Here is a 24,985-nt window from a genome sequence, read left to right as displayed (position 1 = left end):
AACTACACCAACACCGCCTCCTCAACCTGAACCCTAAAACCTTCCCAAACCCCCACTCATCCCAAAAAAAAAGAACCCAGACCCCCCACCCCACCCTAAAAAAAAAACTACCCCAACCCCCTACCCCTGTCCCAAAAAACAAAACTACTGTGATCCCCCCGCCCGTCCCTAAAAACTGAACTACACCAATACCCCCTACTCAACCTGAAGCCTAAACCCTTCCCAAACCCCCACCCATCCCAAAAAACAAAAGAACCCTGACCCCCATACCCTGCCCCTAAAACCAAAACTACCCCGATCCCCCTCCCCTGCCCCTAAAAACAAAACTACCCGGACGTCCCCCACCTACCCTGAGCCCTACAACCTTCCCTAACACCCCCACCTTCCCTAACAACAATCAACCCCCCACCCACCCTAAAAACAAAACTACCCCGACTCTCACACCACAAAAAAAGAAGAAAAAAAAACTCCCCACCTGCCCCTAAAAACAAAACTACCCTGAAACCCCCACCCCACCCCTAAAAATTGAACTACCCTGACACCCAACCCACCCTGAGCTCTAAAAACAAAATCAACCCGAGTCCCCCACCCTGCACCTAAAAAACAAAACTGCCCTGACAGCCTCACCCATCACCTAAAAACAAAACTACCACAACACCCCCAACTACCCTAAAAACAAAATTATCCCGACCCTCCCACCATGCCTCACAAACAAAATAGCCCAACTCCCCCATCCCAAGCCCTTATTCCATCCCCCACCCCTAAAAGCTATCACCCAACCATGCCCCAGCCCCACATACCTGGCCGTGCCCTCTCCCGATCAACCCTAAAAAAAACCAAAAACATCCCCCACCCCTGCCCCTAAAAAAAATAGCCCAACCTCCAACCCCACCCGAGCCCTTTATCCACTCCACACATAAAAACTACCCCAACCCTGTGTGATCCCCCACCGACCCCAGGCCCTAAACAAAAATACCCCAACCACCCTCCATTGCCCCAAGCCCTTTATCCATCCCAACTCCTAAAAACTATCCCCAGCCCCACTTACCTGACCGTTTCCTCTCCCAATCCACTCTGCCTTTTCTCTGCCTTAACCTCGCATATGCGTAGTTCTGCCCATGCGCTGTTAAGGCAGAGAAAAAGGCAGTCATTGTCTCGGCATGCAGGTTACGCTTGTGTTGGCAACGTCCCCGTTGTTTCAAACGCTTTGTTCAGAACATTTCCCATAATAAACCAATATTTTTATCTTTAATTTCCTTTTTCAGGTTTCCAGGAATGTTTCTTTTTTTAAACATTTTTTTGTTGTTTTTTGTTATGATTCCTTGATAGTTTGGATTGCTTTGAGGGAACTCATTTTATTTTTGCACTTTTTCATTTTTTTGGCTTTTTTAGAAAACTTATTTTTAACTAAGTGGATACATAGAAAGATCTGCAGCTGAAGAACAGTACGTCATATTCATTTTGTTTGTTTTGAGTCATAAAATTAATGTTTGATTGTTTGTGTAATACTATAGGGCATATTTATACTCTGCGCCAAATTTGTGTCATTTTTTTTACGCAAATTTGGTGCAAACTTAACTCCATATTTATGTTTTGGTGCTAGACCCATCGGCTGTCAAAATATTGGAGTTTGCACCATTTGTAGATGCGTGATCCCACCATGCATTAATGAGATGCAAGGTAGGCATTCTCATCCAAAAACTGACACTGTCCCATAGCGCCATATTTATCCCCCATGCTAAAATGATGCACAAGTGGGAGGCAGACCCAAATAATGGTGTAAAGCATGCTTAGTGCCATTATTTAACTCCTGGCTCAGACCAGGCATTAGGGGAGTGTGGACTCATTTTCATGGTCAAACACCATGGAATGGGTCCACAGATGCCCAACCCAAGCCCCAGGAACACCCACACCAGAGGGACACCAGAGGATGGGGGACTTCAGGTAAGTAGGATAAGTATAGGTAAGTATTTTTGTTATCTTTTTCAAAGTGTCATGTTGAGCCCTAACAAGAGGCCCCCTGCATGGCACTGGGTGTAATGGCCATGCCCAGGGGACACTGGTCTCCTGTGCTAGCCATTGGGGTGGGGGGTATGACTCCTGTCTTTTCTAAGACAGGAGTCATGTTTTAGGATGCTTGTGCACCTGGAAATGACACAAGGCTGGTTAGCTACATTTATTTTGCTTCTAACCAGCCACATATCATTTTTTGATGCATAACCTTCTATTCCCAAACCGCCACCCCCAACCAGCTAGCGTAATTGTTGTTGATGCTAGCCCAAGCTTAGCACTGGCTTGCGCCATTCCATAAATGTGGCACCTGGCTGGCACTCAGGAATGGCGCAAGCTGCCAGTAAACATTTTGGTACAAAACTGCGTTTGGCTGATGGCGGGTGCAGGTTGTAATCAGCCAGGGCAGCACTGAATGCAGTGTTGCCCTGAACTTTGTTCTCCACTAGCCATTTCATGGTGGCACCACTGCCATGTGAAAAGGCTGGCAGAGAACAGGGGCTGCCCATGCCATGGCACAGTCAGTGCAGTGGTCCCCCTGCCCAGCACCCTCAAAATGCACACTGGCTACCGTAATATGATGCATGTGGTTATTCAAACGAAAGACTGCAGTGGTCCCACCCACACTGCCAGCAAATCTGGACTATGGCATTGATGAGATAGGCCAATGCAACTTTTGAAGTGCAGACCACCAGTGTTCCCAACTGAACAATTATGAGGTGGCTTACTACTGACATGACAGTAGAAGTCCAATCATCCACACTGCCAGCAAATCTGGACTATGGCATTGATGAGATAGGCCAATGCAACTTTTGAAGTGCAGACCACCAGTGTTCCCAACTGAACAATTATGAGGTGGCTTACTACTGACATGACAGTAGAAGTCCAATCATCACATCTGAGCTGGCAGAAAGGGAGGGCTATAAGGCTGAAACTCACCTGAACTCAGATTCACACATCCTGTGCTGCACGAAGTCGATCGTACACGTACATCTGCTGCTTGTGCTGCTTGATGATGCCCAAAACCAATGCCGTTGTGGATGCAACTGGCGGTAAGTTAAATACTTACCCGTTTTCATCAACTCCACAGCAAATAGTGCCCCGACAAATATCTAGGATGCAGTGAGTGGTCCTTGGGCCAAACATATCTTGTGGGCCCCTGTTCAGCATTGTACTCAATGTGTGACCCAATCACAGTTCTGTGCCAGGTCACTGAAACTGCACAGCCACACTATACAAAACTTGATGTGTGTGCACATCCAATGATCAGGGATAATTATGTGTCTATTTAATTATGTCACACAACAGCAACTCCTCATTAATATCACACCTATTAATCTAAGTGATACCCTCACATTGCCAACATGTCACATTGCCAACATGCCATGGCCTGTTGTGACATAAAAATACATCTGCATGGATATGTCATTGAACTGAAACTCACCTTCTCTGTAATGGACTTCCACATATCACTCACATTTTAGGGTAATCTTAGGTAATAGGTTGCAACATAATCATTGTGAAAAACATTCAAAGGTACCAATGTAAAGAATCCCTGAAGAATAGGTATGCCTCTACCAGGGGGACCCCTAGAAGGGTGGTGCCTTTGACCAAATTGCACTTTGCACATGCCTCAAAACCATCATTTCACCAGGAACTTTGGCATGATGTGTATCAGGGACAACTAATATTATAACCAAGTGCCATGCTTATGTTAGGAATGTGTAAGTGCAATTCATGAAAAAAATGTAGCAGTAACAACATGGGTCACACATTTAGATAAAATAGGTGTAAGGTACACTCATGAAGATGGACACATTTCCATTAAAATGTACATAAAGGTATGACAATCGAATACCCTCCATGTGTGGAGACAAACATCTCTAGCTTGCACACAAATGTCCAACCTACATCAGAGGGAGAAATGTAACCCAATAGATGTTGACATGGGCCAAGCCAAGATGAAATACTTACATATGAAATACCACCCAATGCTATGTCAGCCCCAAATCCCACATTTCCATCCATTGAACATTTCCCCTTGTCCTGAGTGACTCTAGCACTGGTTCTAAGGTCAGATCATACCAACTACATGCAACCAATCATCAATCAGGGTGAAACAAACACAACTATAGTCATACATCCTAAAGAATTCATGATCACCAAAATGGTCGAAAAGTAATGGCAGGACAAATGTGTATAAAAACTAGCCAAATCCTTTTTAATTGAACAACAACAAACACAATAAAGTAAAAGCCAATGGCCAGTTCAGTATGTGGTCCAGCACATGGATGTTCCACTAAACCTGCCTCTTGGAACACAGCCATGGGAACCTCCCAAGGAAGGGGCACCTAGTGGAAAGCCCAGGGGCCTCAATAATGTTCATTGGATTTTTTTTGGATGGGTGTGTCTGGTTTGTGGAGGGATTGGCCTGATTTGCAGAGGGGTGCCCTTTTTTGTTTTTTTAGGGTATGGCAGGGTTCAGTGAGGGGATCAGGTATCAGAAGGAGAACTTGGATGTGGGAGGGAAGGGTTGGGGTGTGGATGGGGTCCCTTTGGCTTTGGGAGGGGGTGATTCTGACAGGGTTACGGGCAAAGGCAAACAATAAACTCTTTATGAGAAAATGGGCAGGGTGTCCAGGAGGGATTAGGGGTTGAGAGGTTAAAAGAGTAGAAGTGTCAGTTATGGGTGTGTGTGTTGGTGCTGCTGTCTGTGTGTCTGAAGAATGATGTTTGTGTTTTGTAGGTGTCTGTTGAGTGGGTAAGAGTGGGCATTTGTGTTTTGTGGTGGTATGTAATGTGGATGTGCTAGGTATTCTGGAGGTGATGAATGAGTCTGTCGGTATGGGTGTGTTATCTGGAGGTATGTTGGGCATGGTGGATGGGTCTGTGGGTGTGGTGCCAGAGGGTGTGGTTGGGTAGTGGATGGGTCTGTGGGTCTGGGTGTTGTGTTTGGGGAAAATGGTGGGGTGATGGATGGTTCCGTGGGTGTGGTATCTGGAATTATGGTGGGAGTGGTGGATGGGTCTGTAGGTGTGGTGTTGGGTGGGTAGGCCTGGGCAGAGTTTGTGGAGTTCTGCTATGCAGAACCCTGGAGAAGTGGCCAAAAAACTCTGCCATGCTATACAGAGTTCTGCAATTGGTCGAGTTTGCATAAGGCACACTGTTCAACTGATTTTCAGCATGGGAGTTTTTCCCGCCCTGAAAAATCAGTGTGAACAGCATCACCCGGAGAGCCAGAGGGCACTAACTGATTTTTTCCACTCAAGTAGATTTTCTACTTGAGCAGCAGCTTCTTCAATGTAAGGGAAGCTTTCTCATCACGAGTGGTCGCTGCCTGCCTCTCACAATCGGAAATCTCACTTGCCAACTTAAAATTGGTGGGCGCAAGCAAGAGAATAAACTCTGCTCCACGTCACTTCACTGAGTTTTTTGGAACTCTGCACTCCGCATGGAGTGCAGAGTAGGGAAAACTCTATGAACTTTACTGGTGGAGTGGAATTCTTCACCCAACCCTAGTGTTGGGGTATGGTAGGGGTGGTGGTTGTAAAGGGGGTCAGTGTCTGGTGAGTGGTTGTATACTTGTGTGTTTTGTGGTGTTTCTGTTTTCATGTGCTGCTTTGGGCTGCCGAAGTGTGTGCATGCTTATGTGTGAGTGTGCTTGGGAGAGGTATGGAATTGGAAAATTGGATGGGGAAGAAGTAGGTGATGGGGTGGAAGTTTGGGATGGGTGGAGGGCTGATAAGAGGGAGGAGGTCAGAGACTGAGAAGATCTCTGTAGGGCAGACTTTGAACTGTGGGTGCGTTCCAGATAGCAACCATCTGTTCCAGATGACTGCCCTGCACCTGGATGACATTCAATAGTGCCATCTGACCCACAGAGATGTTTCTCAGGAGGTCAATAGCCTCCTCACTTAGGGAGAGCAGGGTGAATAGGAGCAGGGGATGAGGTACCCGGAACAAAGGAGACGGCTCTGCTCCTAGGTTAGTGAGTCTGGCAAACTGATTAGGGAGTAAGAGGGAGAGTGGAGATGGTAGCAGAAGTAGTAGACAAGGAGGGTGCACGAACTGGTCCTTTATGTTCCACCACCAGTAGGGAGTGTTCACTGAAGCCTGACTCAAATGATGATGATATATAGTCTGTGTCCTCCGATGCACTCCCCCACCCTCTGGGGCACTGGGTCCCTCTGTGTCTGTAGTGTCATGACTGGAGGTACGGTGGCCAACTGCTTCACCACACATGTTAGCCCTGTCTCCTCTGCTTGCCTGGGATGATGCTGAAATTGGATATATAAATAGGTTCATTGCATGTGCCAGATCACACTTGATCAATAGTTTTCATCACAGAACATGGCTATAATGTATAGTAGACCCCAGCTACAAGGTCCAGCAAAGTGGCTCCAACATTAACAAGGCCACATGCATGCATGCTACATGACCTGTAAACAGCTACCCACAGTAAAGTCAGTTTCAGAGAGAACTCCAATTGCATGAGTGAAGTTGTGCAATCACATTACAATGTATCAAGTTGGAGACCTTGTCACCTTGAATGGTTTGGCTCTTGTAGCGTACCTCAGTAAGCTGATGTCATCAAATAGTATGACACATTTATTCCTACAGATTTTACACAAGATCCTGCAATCCGCAAATGTTCATATACCTAATACCACATAATGATGAAATGATGGTCAACTACTACAGCTATTTTGCCACAAGATATACAGTAGCAGGGAAAAGGTGGCATGGAAAAACTCATATCACACTGTAGAAACTTCCCATTGGTAACTTCCTAATGTGTCCATTATCAGAATAGTCTCATGAAAATTGTACTAATGTAGCTTTGCTATGTAACACAAGTCGCATAGAAAAGTAGACGGGAAACAATTTGGGAAAAATGTCTGGGAGATTTGTCTACAAACATCCACAGCATAATACATCAGCTAGGCCTAGGGAAATCACCAGTTTCAATTGGTACTGCTGAGAGCATTGTTGTAATATTGCATAACTAAACCCTAGTAGTCCATTGATTGTTGTTGAGGCTCAGGGAATCTCCATTAGCTGAAGAGGTGGTTTAATCTGTTTCTCAATGTGAAGGCACACCACTATACTTTTTTTCATGCAAATACTAATTCCATTGCTTTACTGAGTGTCCACACTCACATATGATTCCCACATTCCTGACTGTCACTCCCCTATGCATGTCAACAGTCAGCTAATGACCCTTCACCAATAACCAGGTGCAAATCACGTAGCTGAATAACTCCACATCAATGGCATGGAAAGTCACATTGTGAGAAATTACTGTTGGTCTACCTGACATGTCTAATGACATTGGGTTATGGCTTAGGGTCTCTGTGTCCAACCAACCAATGTTGACATACTCCTGTCTGTGGTAACACATGAAGAACTGTATATCCATCACATACAACTTTTTTCTAATACGTTTGTGCATGCACACATTTGTGATGGAATAAGACATCATCCTATCAAGAAAGGTTGATCATCTATTAAACAGTAATATAAGTCGTACCCCAAAAGTGAAATGTGCATATGTCAACATGTAGGCAAAAATACTGATGGCAGCAGTGATGTTTGCTAACTCATGTAACTGTACATTCTCCACTTACCAAGGGAAAGTATTGCTCAGTGACTGCACCTAAAGTGCAGAGTATGCTATGCTATTTGAGAAATGCCCTGTAATTCACATGCTAGTATGGGCACCCCAGAATTCAGAGATGTGCAAATAACTACTGCTTCTCAACACCTTATCTTGTGCCCAGTTTGGAAATACAAAGGTTTCCTTAATACCTATTTTTGACTCTTTATATTTTGCCAAATAAATAGCTGTATACCCAGTAGACAATGAAAACCCATTGCAAGGTGCAGCTCTTTATTGGCTCTGGGTACCTAGAGTTCTTGATGAACTGACAAGCCCTATATATCCCTGCAACCAAAAGAGTCCAGCAGATGTAATGGTATATTGCATTTGAAAATTTTACATTGCAGGAAAATGTTACAGAGTAAAACGTTGAGAAAAATTGCTATTTGTTTAGCTCAATTTCAATATGGTTTTATTTCATCTGTTGTTTTCTGGAGGAAAAGCTTGTAGGATCTACACAAATTCCCCATTTCTGCATTCAGAGTTCTGTCTACGTTTTAGAAATGTTTAGATGGCCTGGATCCAGCATTGGCTTCACACCCATTTCTGTCATTAACTGGAAGGAGGCTAAAAGCACAAAAAATAGAAAAAATGGGGTATGCCCCAGTAAAATGCCAATGTTATGTTGAATATTGTGGTTTTCTGATTCAAGTCTGCCTGTTCCTGAAAGCTGGGAAGATGGTGATTTTAGCATAGCAAATCCTTTGTTGAGGCCATTTTCAGGGAAACAAACCACAAGCCTTCTTCTGAAGTCCCTTTTTCCCATTTATGTAAAAAAAAAGATTTAAAACAAATTCGCTGCATTTTGGCTAATTTCTTGGTCTCCCCCAGGGAAATCCACAAACTCTGGTGCCTCTAGAATTCCTATGATGTCGGATTAAAAGGATGCAAATTTGGCGTGGGTAGCTTATGTGGACAAAAATATATGAGGGCCTAAGCACTAACTACCCCGAATAGCCTATAAAAAGGCCTGGCTCCTGAGGGAGAAAAGGCCTGGCAGCAAAGGGGTTAACAGGAGACTGAGCCTCCTCTACTCACCCAGGAGGGTGTGTCAAATCACTTTGGCCTGCTGCATGCTTCATAACATCACCCTGTGAGGGAACATCTCTTACATCGCAGAGGAGGGAGAGCCTGAGGTGCCACAGGCTGAGAATCCTGAAATGGAAAATGATGATGATAGTGGTGAAGAGGGCGGAGCTGACGTGCCTCAAGACCTCATCAACAGCTTGTTCTAATGAGTGTAAGTATGTCATGAGATGTCATGGCTTTGATTGTGCAATGAACCCTTGTGATGATGGGAGGAGTTTTTTTAAAGCGTTAGGAAGCTGAGGCTCTGGCAAAATCTGGCAAAGGGTGTGTTTGGTGAGGAAGGTTTTGACACATTCTCATTTTGTTGCTTTATTTATGTTTGATTTTTGTTACAGACTGCATTCATACATGTGTCATATGTATGGTTTCATAGCTAAACGCTTTATTTTTGTGTTTGTTTAGGTACCTTCACCATGGCATCTTCATTTGGACATTTCAGAGTTGTGACATTAGCGGGTATATGATTTTGTTGGCACATACGAAGCAGACATGGATTGTTCCTTGGAATGTATGTCACAGACTTTGGGTATACAAGACCTGTGCCAAGACAGCTTGCACAGTGATAGGATGGAAGTTAAGGAGACTTCTTGCCATGTGGTGGCAATAATGCATTGTGTGTCATTATGTGCTCAGACAATATGTATTTTCCAAAATATGTATTTGCCAAATTCATGTTAGTTTCCCTTTACATTGTCTAAACATTGTTTTTGTGCAAATTGTATGTAGCTGTGATGTAGCACATCATTGACATTTGTTTGTGTCATACAAACAGATGCAGAAGCACTGGATTGTAATGGCCCTTTGATCAGAAACTTCCAGATCCAGGACTGGGGAGTACAAGATCGTAATAAGGTCCATATTTATACTCAGTTTGTGCCAGATTTGCATAATTTGTTTTTGCAAATCCAGCGCAAACTTATCTCCATATTTATATTTTGACACTAGACCTATCTAGCATCAAAAATATGGAGTCTGTGTCATTTTAAGGATTCATGAAACCGCCTTGCGTCAATGAAATGCAAGGTAGGCGTTCCAGTCCAAAAAATGACTCAAACACCTTAGCGCCATACTTATCCAACAGGGCAAAAATGACGCGCAGGTGAGAGGCGTACCTGTAAAAATGACACAAAGCCCGATTTGCGTAAAACTTTAACGCCTGGGTCAAGGCAAGTATTAAAATGAGGCAAACACATCACTACTTAAGGAAAACACACACAAGCAACATCATAGCCCAACAGGACAACATGGAGGTGCTACTGATGAAGCTTGCTAGACGACGTTGAACACAGGAACAACAGCAGCAGCCACTACCACCACCCCAACGTGGCCACCAAAGCAACGCAGAAGGCAGGAGAGGATCTTCAGGAACAGGACAACCCTTCATGGCCTCAGGGAACAAGACATCATCCGGAGGTATAGACTCAACTGGGAAGCCATACAGCAGCTGCTGCACCAAATTGAGCCACATACAACAGCCAGCCTACAGACACCACACAATATACCACCAGTGACCAAGCTGCTAGATGTCCTGCATATGTTGGCAAGTGGCTCCTTCCAAACAACGGGTGCCCTGTTCACTGGGGTATCACAGCCCTCATTCTCCGCCTTTCTGCACAAGGTCCTAGATGCCATCATCTCTCTCACACCCTACCACATCAGCTTTCCCAACACCCAGCAGAAGCAGCAGGAGATCAAACAGGGGTTTTATCAAATCCATGGCTTCCCGTATGTGCTTGGTGCAATAGACTGCACCCATGTGTAGATTGTTCCAGCTGCAGCAACAGAGCATCTATTCCAGAACAGAAAGCACACCCACTCCGTCAATGTGCAGGCCATAGTTGACCACCAGGAATTGGTTACCAACATATTGGCCAAGTATCCTGGGAATGAACATGATTCCTTCATATTCCACCACAGCACAATCAATCGGCACTTCCAGGATGGACAATATGACAATGGCCTTCTTGTCTGTAAGTCTGTAAACCTAGCAATATACACACAGAACAGCAACCCTGTAGGGACACACAATACATACACCACTACATCGACAAGTGGGCAGAAAGACACTGAGATGTGACACAGGTAGTTATGTTGTACACCCTGACACAATGGGATACACACCATGACAAATGACGGCTGCCACAGCCATTACCTGCCACTCTAGAGCTACAAGGGACCAATGACAAAGCACACAGTGACAATGACATGGCCTGCACTGGAAGTACAACTTGGAAGATAAACCATTCACAATTACATTAGGCCACATAGTCAATCCAACACCCTCCCAAGCAATATGTAGCATGGAAGGGGTGAGCAATGTGTGTTGCTGCAGGTCTAACACTATGAAACACATAGGATGATGATGCTGACTCACATGTAGGTGACACGGAAATACTGAGGCAGTCCCAATATCATACATCACTCCTGGGGTGCTGTTGCAAGGTAGCAATAAGGAAGTGGACATTGCTATGAACACATATTGATATGCCACTAATGCAAACTGCACACGTCTGCACACACTGAAATTTTCCATCAAAATAACATATGTACTGGGGATGGCCCTTCCTACACAAATAAATCCACCTCCACAAGGCAGTTAGCCAGGTTATCTGGAGCAAGTTTGGTAGTGTAGGTATACCATTCCACATGAGCCACTGGCAGAGGGAACAACAAAGGTTTGCCTAGAACCAAGTCACACATGGGACAATTGTGTATTGTCAATACTGAACACCTCAGTGCTGACAACTTATGGAGATGTGTTGTGCATTGTCACCAAGCCAAATCAATGGGCCTCACTGTTGCATAGCATCTGCAATGAAATATGTCTAATTGGATGGGATGTCCAGGCCATGTTATGCAACCACGTACCACCACATCGGAATCTCTTGTGTGTGTGGGAGTAACATGTCCCCTCCAGCGAAAGCACACTAAAACATGTTGGTCACTACGCAATGCATGGTACATACATACTGAACAGTAGTTTGAAAACAAAATGATAGATCCCAGGTCAATGAGCAAAACACAAGTTGTCAAGTCAAACAACCCACTGCTGAAAAACCTCACAGAAGCCCAGGATCTCACACAATACCAAAAACACATAAGAGTCACAGACGACACAAGATGTCAACTGCCATGCTACCTGACATTCCTGTTGCCAGCACTAACAAAATACTCACTCCTATTATCTTTTGCAGCAGATCAGGGTTACAGGATCCAGCCATAGATCATGACCCCATTCCCTAACCCAAGCATAGAAACAGAGCGTGCCTATAATGAGGCACATCGGAGGAGAAGCACCATTGTATAAAGGCCCTTTGGCATCCGGAAGTCCAGATTCAGGTGCCTGGACATCACAGGAGGCAGCCTCCTATATGCCCCACACATTGTTTGCAAAATCATACTTACATGTGCTATCCTGCACAACATTTGTGTGAGGAGGAACTTCCCCCTATATGAGCACGAGCAAGAAATGCCTGAGGAGGAGGATGGGGCCAGGGAAAATGAGGGGGGAACATCAAAACACAGCTGCAGGAATGCACAGCAGGCAGCAAATTGCTCAAACCTTTTTCAACCAACAGTCACTCTACACACCTTGTTAGGCTATGTAATTAAACATCTTACTTGATCACACAGTCCTGCTCTGGTTTCTTTTTTCTCCATCACATGCTCCTTAGGAATGTGAGTATTACCTCAGGGAGCATGTTACAAAGACAAATCTGACTACATCTGATGCAACATCACATGATGCATAAGAGTGTACAGCAAATATCACACACATGTAAAAAATACTAATCTTTTGAATTTCACATATGAAAGACAAAATCAATGGACCACAGCATATGACACACATCCAAGTTGACAACATGGTCTACTGTAGCATATGACACACAACTAGGACATCTCCAATCATAAGGTAAATAAGTGCCCCATACATGAGGCAGGTGATGTGAAATATCAGTGGAAACAGGAATGTATAAACAGACCCCTGACGTGAGTAAGTGCAACATTTGCAATCTCTGCTAGTAGCTTGTGTGACAAGAGGGGCATCATTTCTGAAAATGAATAGCATGAGTGTCCCAGGTATGACAAGCAATGTTCACAACACATGCCCTGTGCAGTCAATCCCTGGAAATAAGTCCTGCCACTGCCATGTGTTAAGTCTCTGCTCTCCCATCCCAGGGGGGGTACTGTAAATGGACTATCTGTGCCCTGGGAATCATCATTAACAATCACCCAGAGTCCCTTTCTGACTCCCGTTTGCTTCCATTTTCCATATGGCATGCTATAGAAGAACTACATTAGCTTGCATGGCCTTTAGGTCCCAAAATGTCCCAAAATGCAATGCCTGGTAGTCTGTTAGACCTGTAATCTTCTGTCCAATTGCTTCTTATGGGAAAAGTCTGTTTTTCCCTTTATACTGGATTGTCTCCTCCAGGACTTGAGAGAGACGGAAGCTGCACACAGCTGTGACCTCTCTTGTGCAGCCCAGTCATGTGACTCTGGCCTGGCCTTGTTGTTGCCTGGAACTGCTTAGAAGCTGCCATTTCCTGAAGCTCCTCGTCGTACATTAGAGTACAATTCAGTTGTGTTTCAGACCCCTTGTTGGATTGTGTTACAGTCCTGAATACGCCTGAACCTGGTCTCTGTTTACCTAGTCCTATCCCTGCTTGTTCCAGTCAAAGTCTGCTCCCTGTTTCTCAGCCTTGTTCATGTTTGTTTCTGCCAGAGCCTGCTTTCTGTTACCCAGACCTTTCTTAGCCTTTGCGTCAACCTGAGCCTGTTCCCTTGGCTGGCTTTGCCTCCTAGTTGGTTCCCTTGCTGTCTGTTTCCTCTTGGGTTATTGTGACTGGTAAGTTTTCTATCAGTCCTCACCGGTCTAGAAGTATTTTCCTTTGTATTTGGTCTGGTACCTGGTTTCCAGGAGGCAAATCCAGCCCCCATCCTTTGTTTAGTGTTGCATGTAGTCATTAGTGCCTAACAGTGACATTGTGGTATGGCTGTATTCCAGGAATTGCCACTGTGTCTCCAGCTGGACCAACAAGGGCTAATCTTGTGTATAAGTACAATCCTTGTTTGTGCCCTAAGGGTCCAGTCACAGAATCACTTCTGCTGCATCTTTTATAAGGGGCTTGCATGGTGACTATCTGTAAGATTAACCTGCACAGAAGCACTGATGTTCCCTGTTGCTGTGGGAAGTTGTGAGCCCTACCCTGTGTACAATCTTAGTGATAAGTCCTCCGTGTTTGTCCATTACTGACCCGTTCCATATTTGTTCACACTAAGGTTGCTCTCCCTTGAATTTACTGTTTTCTCTGCCTTACCATAGCAGGCCTTTCCCCTTGTAAGCCTTTAGCTGCTCTTCTGCTTTGGTACACTACTTCCTTGCAAGATACTGTGTGAACTCCAGGGGTGCCCCTAACAGACTCCTGAATAGACCCGCACGAAACCGTAACACCATGGAGCCCAATGCTGACACAGGGTACACATGCTCACACACTGCTTCAAAAATTATGCAAATGCAGCACAGAAAAAGTAAAAATCTGGGCCCTTGTGGGTAGATATCTGCCCACATTATTTCTGCACTCTGGTATTGACACTCTGTCACCATAGACATGTTACATGCACCACAAATCTCCAGCAGAGTAGATGTGTCACATTACACAGAGACAAAGTGAGTGTGTAGGTGCTGTTTATTATGAAGTGCTGTAGTACAATATTTACATAGTCCAGGTCTGTGACCCCATTAGTGTAAAGCATTCTATTGTGATGCAACACAAGTGCAAGGTTGAAGGACATGTCATTTGACATGCTGAGATGAACTGTCATTCAGTGCAGAGGGACACAAATTGCCAATTGAGTAGTGAGAGACAATTGCAGTACATAGTGGGAAGGTTAACAGTGTGTCGGTAATGAGTGCATGTCACCAACTGTAGCAACACTGGCATGTTGTCAAGCACAGGACAAAGGGAAATCAGTGCGCATGTGGCATGGGCTGATGCTACCGGGTAATCCTATGGGTGAAGATGATCTGTTCCGCATCAGCATCCTCTGATGTGTGTGTCGTCTCCTTTGCCATTGATGGTGGTGCTGGTGGGTTTGAGGGGGCAACACACACTTCAGTGGTTACAGAAGGGGACACCAAAATCCCAGCAGCTGCCATCTGTGGAACTAAATATGACATCACTGCAGCAAGGAGGAGCTGTTGATTATTGAGTATGGCAGCAACATCCCTGTGTTAGACATCCATGTCTGCCCTGAGGGAGGCCAGTTCCCGGTGCATGGAGTCCAGTTTGTTGTCATGCATGCAGCTGCAAGATTGGTAGGGCAGGTGTTGTTGCAACTCCCTCACAGCAGTGGTGAGGTCCCTCACATACTGTTGGACTCCTTGCAGTAGGGATTGTGTGACTTGTACGGCTGCTGTCTGTTCAGCAGAGGTCATCATGCACATGCGCATCCCCTCAAGGCTGGCTGCCATAGTTTGTATTCCCACCCGCACCTCCTTGGCTAGCTCCCGGTGTACTCCCACTACTGTCCTCTCAAAGGTGGTCCCTGTGTCAGCAGAGTCCTCAGCTGTGTTTGAGCTGGCAGGTCGCACTATTGGGGTGGGGTGGTGGGTGGGTCCTCTTGGATGGCTGCTACAAGTATGCTCCTCCATGCGACTGGAGGTTGTGTCTGGAGGGTTCCCAGGACATCTTGGAGGGTTTCCTGGCTGATGGTTGTCAGCTGGTCATCCAGGTCATCAGGGTTGTCCAGGACAGACAGATCCACAGGAAAGCCATTGTCCTCTGCAATGAGATATTGTGCAATTAGTGTGTCTGTGTTGTGCCAGTTGTAATGTGACGTCACAGACTTCCTATTGGTTGTACATTTTCAGCATGGTGAGGCCTTGCAATGATTGTTGGTGTGCTGATGTCACAGCACCACACATAACAATATGGCCCTGTCTCAGTCTATCATTTTTCACATACACCTATGCAGTGCTGAGATCTAGCACCATACCATGTATGGCATTTCCATGAAACAATACAGGTGTTACGATTGGTAGTTTCTCATGGTGATGTTTGCTCATGTGTGCTACATTGCATTGCACTGATGGCCTGGCAGAGTTCCATTTCCTCGTGTAACTGTGTGGGTATGTTTGCCTTCCTACACACATATGTCCTCCCCCTCAATGCAGTTGTCTTAGCGCTATGGCACCTGAGATGTTGCATGGTGGCATTGCAGCTATTTTGACACAGGAGCAACGGGTAACTCCAGGAATGTGCAGCATGGGTATTAGATTACTGCTGTGTACATCATTATGTATGTGACAGTGCCTAATGATTATTGAGTCTATGGACATGAGCAGTTGACAGGAGTTGCACTTGGATGGGGATAGATGGGGATTGATCACATAGTCATACTGAACCCTCATTATGAGTGTGTCTGTGCCATGGGCACCTAACTGCCATTTCCTAATTGACCAGCACACACAGTACAGGTAGTAGTGGCAAACTGTTGTCAATGGCAAATGCCGCTTGAGCCAATGGCCTGACACTGGGCATTGCCCTCTAGTTTATATTCTGACAATACCAGCTGTCTTGTGATACCAGACCAGTTTTACGACCTACCCTACCCTCCTGGTCTGCTTCAGCATTTCCAGCAGCCTTGGCATGGTGGTGTACCCCATGCAATGGTTGTTGGTGTTGTGCTGTGCCCCTGGATGCCCCTGCATAGCCCATGCTCCTGGCATGGGCAGTGCAGGGCTTCCTGTGCCGTGCCCCTTTGCCCTTTCCACTGCGTGATTTGCAGGGTTGTCATGCATTGTGTAGTAGGTATGTGCCTCCCCCTTCTTGCACTTGACATTTAGGCATTTTGGTCCACCATGCAACTTACCCTGCATATGTGTTGTTTCCTGGTAGTCTGTGCTGTCCTGTCCAGTGATACCAGTGACAATTTCCTCCGGGATGACAGCTACAACCATCTCCTCCATCTCCTCCAAGTCCTCTTGCGTTGCAGGACTCCCACCTCCGATCTACAGTGCTGCCTTCCTGTTCCTTCCCATTTTTTCCTTTGTCCTGCGCTTGCAGTCATGCCAACGTTTCTTGCACTCAGTGGCAGTTCTTCTGACCTCAGCTACACTATTAATCTTGTCCACAGTCTGTTGCAAAATTGCCTCTCTCCTCCCAAATGGCAATTTAGAGGTGATGAATAGTTGATGGTGGTGCTCTGTCACCTCTCTCACCAGAATTTCATGCTCCTCTGCGCTGAAGCGACACTTCCTTTTCTTCTTGTCTCTCCCTTGGGTCTTATCTGTGTCCTCCTGGCTGGTTCCTGGTTGTCTGGGGTCTCCCTGGAGTCTCTCCTGGCTTCTGGTATCCATTATGGGGCTCCTGAGCACTGTTTGCTCCGTTTGTGTTGCTTTTTGATGCTACTGCATGGAAAAATGGCACATATCCGTTTTGCAACGTTTTCCACGTCGCAAACTGGATCATTTTGGTTTATGACAAGGTGCAATGGTTAGTGTCATGACTCTAACCTATTCTTAGTGCCACCCAGCATCAAAGTATAAATTTGACGCATGGGTGGTGTTAAGAAATTACGCTAGCCAGCGCTAACATTTTTGATGCAAAACTGCATTAGCGCAGTTTTGCATTAAAAAGTATCAATCTGCCCATCAGTATGCTAGGTATACAGTTTGTGGAGAATGTTGTTGGCTGAGTTGTAGCTGCAGCTGGAGTGTTGTTGGTGGTGTGACACACAGTGAGACTCATTGTTGCTGAGGCTGACCAGATGTGCTATGTCTGTGATCCACGTCCACATGTCCAGGTGTTTTGTCATCCCTGAGGGCTTCATCTGGGGGTGAGTTGGGAGTGTGTTTGATGGACAATCTCTGCACAGGTGCTGTGCCAGATCGACCTGTTGTGAAATAGAGAACATTGTTTTTGGTGGAAGTGTGAAATGTACATCCAAATGTTTTGTGACACAGTAACGAGAGAGGAAAATATTCATAGGTAGGGTTTTCTATTGAGATATATTTCAATGGTATTGAAGTAGTTGACAAAATGTTAGAAATGGGGTCTTTGGTTGACAGTCAGGTTACCCCCTGTCCAAGTAAGGATCCTCACTCTATTCAGGGTAAGTCACAACAATCCAAATTATCCTGTACCCACCCTCTGGTAGCTTGGCACTGAGCAGTCAAGCTTAATTTAGAAGGCAATGTGTAAAGTATTTGTGCCGCAAATCGTCCAATAACACAGTGGAAACATCACAAAAAGATACCACACTGATTTAGAAAAATATAAGATATTTATCTGATTAACTTAAGGGAAAAACAAGATTGGATAATCTCAAATTGAAAATATCACTTTTGATATCAATGAGAATAGTCTTAAAAGAAAAATTGTCTCTTGCAGGCACAAAGTAACTGGTTTGCATCAAAATCACATGCCCGGAGACCGCAGAGAAGAAGATGAGTGGAAAACTAACGGTGTGCGTTGATTTCTGGGGGCACACAGACGATGTGTTGATTCCTTTCCACGCAGCAAGGGCTTTGCATCTAATTCCGGCGCGCAGGCTGGAATCCTTTTTGCGATGCAGGGTCTTTTGATGCCCAGGGATAATGTGGAAAAATCCTGGGCGCGCAAGACTAAGGGGGTCATTCTATCTCTGGCGGACCGCCAGAAGGCCGCCCGCCAGCCCAGCGGGAAACCCCTTCCCACAAGGAAGCCGGCTCCGAATGGAGCCGGCGGAGTGGGAAGGTGCGACGGGTGCAGTTGCACCCGTCGCGAATTTCAGTGTCTGCTAAGCAGACCCTGAAATTCTTTGTGGGGCCCTCTTACGGGGGCCCCTGCAGTGCCCATGCCATTGGCATGGGCACTGCAGACACCCCATACCGCCATCCTGTTACTGGCGGGCGAACCGCCAGGAACAGGATGGCGGTATGGGGTGTCGGAATCCCCATGGCGGCGCAGCAAGCTGCGCCGCCATGGAGGATTCCTGAGGGCAGCGTAAAACCGGCGGGAGACCGCCGGTTTTCCTGTTCTGACCTCGGCCAAACCGCCGCGGTCAGAATGCCCTGCGGAGCACGGCCAGCCTGTTGGCGGTGCTCCCGTCGACCCCGGCCCCGGCGGTCCTTGACCGCCGGTGTCGGAATGACCCCCTAAGTCACAGGGGCTGCGGCAATCCACTGGGCGATGCATCACACAGCAGACCCTCCATCGATTCTCCATGCAGGAAGTCGGGATGCGTCATTCTGGTTTGGCGATGCGCCGATCCAGTGGGCTGAGTTGATCTCCACTTGGGGAGCCGGGCTGCGTCGTTCCGGGTAGGTGATACGGTGATCCTTTAACCGCCAGGCAAGCTGTTTGTCGATTCTGGCAGGCTGTGTTTTGATTTTCACCACACAAAGAGTTTCTTTGCAGAGTTGAAGTCTTTTTGGCCCTGAGAATTCAGGAACAGGAGGCACGCTTAATCCAGAGCCAGAGGCTAGCAAGGCAGCAGAGCAACAGCATGGCAGCAGTCCTTCTCAGAAAAGCAGTCCAGGTGAGTCCTTTGTGCAGCCAGGTAGTTCCTTCTTGGCTGGTTGCAGGTTCTGGGCAGAGTGTCTGTCCCAAGGAGTATCTTGAAGTGTCCAGAAGTGTCTAAATTGGTAGGGTCAGAGACCCAGCTTATATACCCAAAAGTGCCTTTGAAGTGGGGAAGACTTCAAAGAGTGGTTTTGAAGTGCACAAGGGCCCCTTTCAGTACATTCCTGCCTGCCAGGGTCCCAGTAGGGGGTGCAGCAGCCCAATGTGTGAGGGCAGGCCACTGACCTTTGAGAGGTAAGTATCAGGCCCTCCACCCTTCCAGCCCAGGAAGAACCATTCATTATGCAGATGTGTGCAAATGTGACTGAGCATCCTGTATTTGTGGGTGTCTGGGTGAAATTCACAAGGGAGCTCTTAAATAGCCCAGCCCAGACATGGAGTAAAAGGCACAGAATGATTTAAGTGTAGATAAATGCTCACTTTCTAAAAGTGGCATTACTAAAATAGTAATATAAAACACAACTTCATCAGTGAGCAGGATATTGTATTACCATTCTGGCCATACTAAATATGTCCTGACTATCCCTTTCTGACCAGAATATACCACTCAAACAGTATATGAGGGTAGCCCTAATGTTAGCCTATGAAAGGAGCAGGCCTCACAGCAGTGGAAAATGAATTTAGGAGATTTTCACTGCCAGGACACATAAAACACCCAGGTATATGTCCTGCCTTTTACCTACACAGAACCCTGCCCTACGGGTTACCTAGGGCTTATCTTAGGGGTCGCTTATATGTAGAAAAAGGGGCTTATAAGGCTTGGCAAGTGCTTTCAAATGTCAAGTCGAACTGGTAGTGAAACTGCACACACATGCCTTGCAATGGCACACCTGAGACATGGTTAAGGGGCTACTTGTCTGGGTGGCACAATTAGTTCTGCAGGCCCACTAAAAGCATTTAATTTATATGCCCTGGGCACTTGCAGTGCACTTTGCTAGGGACTTACAAATAAATTCAATATGCCAATTTGGTATGCACCAATGTTACCATGTTTTAAGAGAGAGAGCATATGCTCTTTAGCACTGGTTAGCAGAGTCCTAAAACCAGCAAAAACAGTGTCATAAAGTGGAGGGAGGCAGGCAAAAAGGTGGGGGTGACCACCCTAAGCCTGTCAGGTCTAACACACACCATTTGTAGAGGTTGCAAAGACTATATTAAAATTGAGCAGCTTATTAGATGTGCTGATAACTTGCATTTTAGATGAAGGCATGAGCATGACATCTAACAAAAAGTTAAGACAGCACAGTGGAGAAGTAACATGTGTATTTGGCCACTCCAAGGCCTAGTAGAGCACTATACAGGCTAACACACAACTTGGTTGTATATGAAGCATTAGTCATCATGTGAGCAGTGCAGAGTCAGTGGGTTACCTGTCACTTCCAATCGACTGAAGCAGCTTAATGCCTTACAAATAATTGATGTACACACTTGGTAAGGTGTCATTCATGCCAACAATTGTTTCTTTTGGGGATACCAGGGCAACATCAAGCTAAGTAGGCAGACATGTCTCTGAGTTAAGCATGATACGTATATTGCTCAGTCCATGATGAGTGAACATCAGTTCAGAATATGGACAGAAGCACAATGGACTCTTGTTGTGAGTGACAGACCAGGGCTTCATGGTAGTTGTAGGAATGTCACTCTTTCTACTTCACAACACTTGACAAATAGTAGACTCCATGATGAGTGAACATCAGTTGTGGCATGGTTAACAAATGAACATGGGCAAGGGCACAATAGCCTCTTGTTTTAAGTTACAGAGACAGGGCCTCATTGTAATTGTAGTCATGTAACTCCCTCTACTTCCCTACACTAGACAAATGGTTAGTCTTACATACCTGTTGACACACTGCACTTAAGTTGTATCACACATTTACATATTGACACATACCAGGGGTCCTGGGATGATATTTTGCTAGTAACTCACTTACAGACCCCATTCCAACATATGGCATGAAATCGAGATTGATAAATGTGATGTTATGAACAACAATACACATTGACAATCTAATGTCTCCAATATTTTGGTTTTGCATGGTAGGAAAGTAGATGGATAACACAATGGCAAAAGCCAAGGAGTGTGAATACAGGATATGGAGGTTTTGTGACAGTTAATGTGGTGTAACCTAAAAGACTCCTCTCCCCCAGTTATTTCTGTTAAGCCTTCAGGATGCAGGATGGCCAAGACCTTCTACTCCAGGGGAAAGAGTTGTGATGGGGTACTAGCAGGACTGCCACCAGTCTTCTGGGACTCCCTATGATGCCTGAGGCCATTGAACGCACCTTCTCCCTCAGGTAGTTTCAACTCTTCCTAATATCCTCCTTTGAGTGCAAGATGGTGCCTACAGCATTCAGTCTTTCGGCTATCCCTTGTCACATTTTAATTTTCCTACTGCATGGGGTATGTTGGACTTAGACTCCGAACAATTGTGGCTCTACTCTTATGATTTCATCCACCATGACTCTCAACTCATCCTCAGCAAAACGTGTACTTTTCAATGTGACATGACTGTAATTAAAGTGGGTGACAAGGACTAAAAACAAGACAAGTAATATTGGAAAAAATGAGAAGTATGTGGAAAGTGTTAAGTGGAATAGGAAAAAAGGACTGCCTTATCTCACACAAATTGAAACTGTGGTGTGTGGGCTCTCTATTGCTTAGCTGCAGTGGAGAGGTAAAGGATCATGGTATGGGATGTGTTTTATAGTGTGATTGGCAGTTGTGTCCACTTGGCCAATGGGTGTGAGCTGTGTTATTTTAGACTCCATCCAATGGGCACTGTTCTGGTGCTTTGCTGATAGTATACTGTGATGGTCTGCTGCCGTCAGGGAATGGCCGCAAGGGGATCACCAGTACAACTGTGTTTTTGTAATCAGCTCAGCAGTTAGTCTGCCCATGATGGTGATGGAGTATGCACCGCCAACATTGCCGCATTTCTTTGACGCGTCAGCTGTTTAGCCTGCAATACATCGTAATACGGCAGTCTTGTGTGGAACGCAACCATGGCGGACTGGCAGTCCAAACACCAAACTCATAATCGGGCCCTTAGATTTAGTAAATTTGCTGCTGTAGAAAAAAAAGGTTGGCATTGTTTAAGTTGTCAGCTAATAGGAAAGGTTCCCTATTATGTCTTATTGTTAAATATTCAGGTATTTCTATGTTTTGGTATCTACTAGGGGCTGAGAGAGTTTCACTTGTGCCTTTTTTTAATTCATGCAATTAAACACTTTAAAGTGGGTATAGATTGTAGTTTGCTTTTGATATATTCAGAGACTTTAGAGAGAAAATCATTTTGGATTTAGGTTGTGGAATCCTGGAAGCGAGAGCTTGCTTCTCTTATATCCTGTAATACTTCCCTTATGTCTATTTCTTTCACATTTGAAGGTGCTTTTGTTCCCTTACATTATTTACAACACACTCATTTGTAGTGGCTTTCTCATAGCATGCATTAGAATATTATTTGGTATATTTACAATTCCATTTTCTGCCCATGTACTTTCTTGGTTGTAGGTATAGTCCATGTGACTTAGTAACTACTTTCCATTTTAGAATGCTCTCTATTTAGCTCACTCTGTCATTGTGTCTGAAAGTAGTATAACAATATAAATAAATATATGTTTGTTATTTACATATAAAATAATCTAACTATTTAAATTATTTATATTTACAAGTATGTTCTTTTTCGATGTTTCACACTGTTTTGCAGGTTTTCTCTAGGGGTGTTGTAATGTGAAGCAGGTGCTTTCATTTCTGTTGGAAGAAAGAAAATGTTCCAGCTTCATTTTAAATGTTATTTGTTTGTAGTTTGTAGAGGCTGAGGTTGTTAGGTTTAGGTAGGTTAGGTTTAGTTTTGCTCGCTTCAGCTGTGTTTCTATTTTTTAATAAATTCTGTATACTTATGTTATTATTTACCAAGTTTTCCCTTTTCAAAGCTGTAGTGTTTACATGTAAAGAGATAAAAGTCAGAGACTTTTTTGTTAAATTATTTTATTTTTATATATAGGTCACCCCTAAGGAGGTGTGCCCTATGTGTCCCTAGGGTTGGGTGCCATGTGAATATGAGCAGGGACCTTATGAAATTGTTTTATAAGCCCTGATGAGGTAAAATAGCCACAATTGTTTTTCCCTCAGTATAGTGAATGGGCTCCATAGGCTAAAATGGAGAAACTTTATTTTAAATAACAAAGTCCCCATAAGTGCCAGATACCTTGAGTTTCGTATCAACTTACTTGCTATAATTAAGCCTAGAACTTGCAATTGCTGGATTTAATATAACTAGTTGAGGTAAAGAGTTTTAAAACTCTACCTGAAAGTTGCCAACTTATTTGAAGAATGTGGCTCCCTGGGATTGATTTTTGTCACATCTCCCAGGAAGTGGTCATCAAAGGGGGAAGGTGCCTGCCTGCAATTGGACAACCAGGAGTCACCTGCATTCCACCCCCAGGAGCAAGGATAAATATGGGTGAGCTGCACTCACACCTCAGATCCCTACAAAGAACAAGACAAAGAAGAAGTAAGACTTCCCTGCTGGACCTGTGACCTGCACCTGGACACTGCACCCTGAAGGACTGCACCAGTTGCATACTTGGGCTTCACTACTAAAAGGACTTTGCCTGTCTTCTACTACTTCAAGAAGGGACTCCCTGTTTGCTACATGTACAAAGTAGCTGCACAGAGTCCCCTGTATCAAGTCCTGAAAGCAGAGCCCAGATGACCAGCTTCCAGTGGCCATTTAAGGATTTTCACCAGGTGCATTATAGGAATTATAGTCCCAACTACCAAGGAGCATCTCAGAGCTTCTGGAACCTTGAATCAAGTTGTGGACACTTCAAGCACCCAGAAAGGACCTCTGGAAGACGATCCAGAAGTTTGAAGATGTTTGGAGCAACTCCCTATGTTGATGAGGTGCATTGTGGGAGTTGAAGTCCGCAAACCAGAGCCTCTGAATCCTTGGTTGGTGCTGGGACCACTTGACTGAATCAAGAAACACTTCTGAAAGTAAGTGTAACAGTGTACCTTGTGGTTGGCCTGAACTCTGGACTTTGTCACTTTCCAGTGTGACCTTTTTTTTACCCTTTGAGCACTATTTGCTTCTATGCGCTAGAAAACATAAATTGTTTAAAAATTCATAACTCCAGTTCGCCTTATCCGATTTGACTCATTTTGGTGTAATTTTAAAGATAAAAGTATAGTTTATTTTGATAAACTGGTGTTAGATTATTGTTTTGTGTTTTACTTATTTACTGTTTTCTGATTTTTAAATGCTTTGCACACTTGTCTCCTAAGTTAAGCCATGTCGCTCTTTGCCAAGCTACCAAGGGGTGTGCCGGGTTTAATTTATTGAGACCTATCTGGACCTAAGTAGATGTTAATGGCCTGTTGCTAAATGTAGGTATTTATCTGCCCTTACCAATAATCTACTTTCCAACATGCAGCATCTGTCATTTTGAAGTATTTAGTTCACAAAATTAGTGTGCCTTTTGTGTTGATGATGTGATTGTTTGTCTGTTTTTATTGGTTAAGGTGGTTTATAGTTTCATTTTATAATTTAGTTTATTTTTTTTATCAGTCTATCCACACACCCATCCATCCATGTATTTAGATTGTTGTATAAATGTTTTTAGTTAATGCAAATATTTTGAGGGTTAATATTGTTAT

This window comes from Pleurodeles waltl, chromosome 6 (assembly GCF_031143425.1).
Source record: "Pleurodeles waltl isolate 20211129_DDA chromosome 6, aPleWal1.hap1.20221129, whole genome shotgun sequence".
NCBI lineage: Eukaryota > Metazoa > Chordata > Amphibia > Caudata > Salamandridae > Pleurodeles > Pleurodeles waltl.
This window is presented reverse-complemented; position numbering follows the sequence as displayed.